The sequence below is a fragment of the Diceros bicornis genome, chromosome 36 (genome assembly GCF_020826845.1).
Source record: "Diceros bicornis minor isolate mBicDic1 chromosome 36, mDicBic1.mat.cur, whole genome shotgun sequence".
Taxonomy (NCBI): domain Eukaryota; kingdom Metazoa; phylum Chordata; class Mammalia; order Perissodactyla; family Rhinocerotidae; genus Diceros; species Diceros bicornis.
Window position 1 is genome coordinate 30,219,615 of NC_080775.1, and position 1,464 is coordinate 30,221,078.

Sequence of the window (1,464 nt, forward strand, 5' to 3'; positions counted from 1 at the left end):
TTTTGCATTTTCAGTTGAATGTTCTCAGCCTGAAAATGTGGGCCTTTTGTTCTTTCTAATTCGTCCACATCTGCATAAAACAAAAGTTCATTTTCAGAGCAGTGTGGAGGGGGGCTGTGCACAATTCCAGTTATTGTATAGAAAAGCTGTGTGCCTAACTTTTTATTCAGCAAGAAAATAATATATGCAAGATGTTAGCGTGGGTGTTTTCTGTAGCTCAGGCTGGTGGTGTCTTGTCTCTCTCTCAAGAAACAATGGGCATTTATTTGGAATTGCTTAGATTTAGTTGTACTACTTTATTTTTCATTTCAAATGGCTCTCAACTGTTACGTGGGTGAAAAATGAGTTAATTTCTTGAATATTTTAAATAGTTGTCATAGGTTCTAATTTTACCTACAGTGGAAACATTTGAAAGTTTATAATGTTAACATTATTCCGGCAAGCTAATATGAAGTGAAGAACATTAAATAAATATTTTGATGTAGATCACGACACAAATACTTCCAGTCTTGAGCTAATTTCTGTGTATATTTTGTTCAAAAAATCACTTCTCGGGGCCGCGCCATGTGGCGTAGTGGTTAAGTTTCTCCGATCTGCTTCAGCGGCCCAGGGTTTGTGGGTTCGGATCCTACTGCGGACCTGCACACCACTTACCAAGCCATGCTGTGGCAGGCGTCCCACATATAAAGTAGAGGAAGACGGGCACGGATGTTAGCCCAGGGCCAATCTTCCTCAGCAAAAAAAAAAAAAAGAGAGAGAGAGAGAGAAATCACTACTCTTCCAAGACTACTGAACGGTATGTTTAAAAATGGTTAAGATGGTAAATTTTACGTTAGGTATATTTTGCCACAATTAAAAAAAAAACACTTCTCTTCTAAATCTTTGAAATTTGGAAGCATTCATTTAACGAAGAAAGAAGTATTTTTAATAATTGCTTATTTCAGTTTGAGAGACCTTGTGGATTTGTTTTCATATAAAGCCAGTAATTATGAAGGCTTAATTTAAAATAAACCCTTCAGATGTTTTATATATATATATACACACACATACAAATATACATATAATATATATTATATATACAAATATGTATAATACATACTTTTTTTTTTTTTTAATTTTTTTTATTTATTTATTTTTTCCCCCAAAGCCCCCGTAGATAGTTGTATGTCATAGCTGCACATCCTTCTAGTTGCTGTATGTGGGACGCGGCCTCAGCATGGCCGGAGAAGCGGTGCGTTGGTGCACGCCCTGGGATCCGAACCTGGGCCGCCAGCAGCGGAGCGCGCGCACTTAACTGCTAAGGCACGGGGCCGGCCCCATACTTTTCTTTTTAACTCAGAGAAACACTTTACTTAAAAATATGGAATGCTTCACAAATTTGCATGTCATCCTTGCACGGATTAACATGCCATGCTAATCTTCTCTGTATCGTTCTGATTTTTAGTATATGTGCTGCTGACGCGC

General features: G+C 37.8%; 1 non-coding gene across 1 annotated transcript; it reads right to left on the reverse strand.

Moving 5' to 3' along the window:
• Positions 1–1,354: 1,354 nt before the first annotated feature.
• Positions 1,355–1,464, reverse strand: LOC131398967 (U6 spliceosomal RNA). The gene has a single exon (XR_009217043.1). It is a non-coding gene; the product is annotated as a U6 spliceosomal RNA (small nuclear RNA).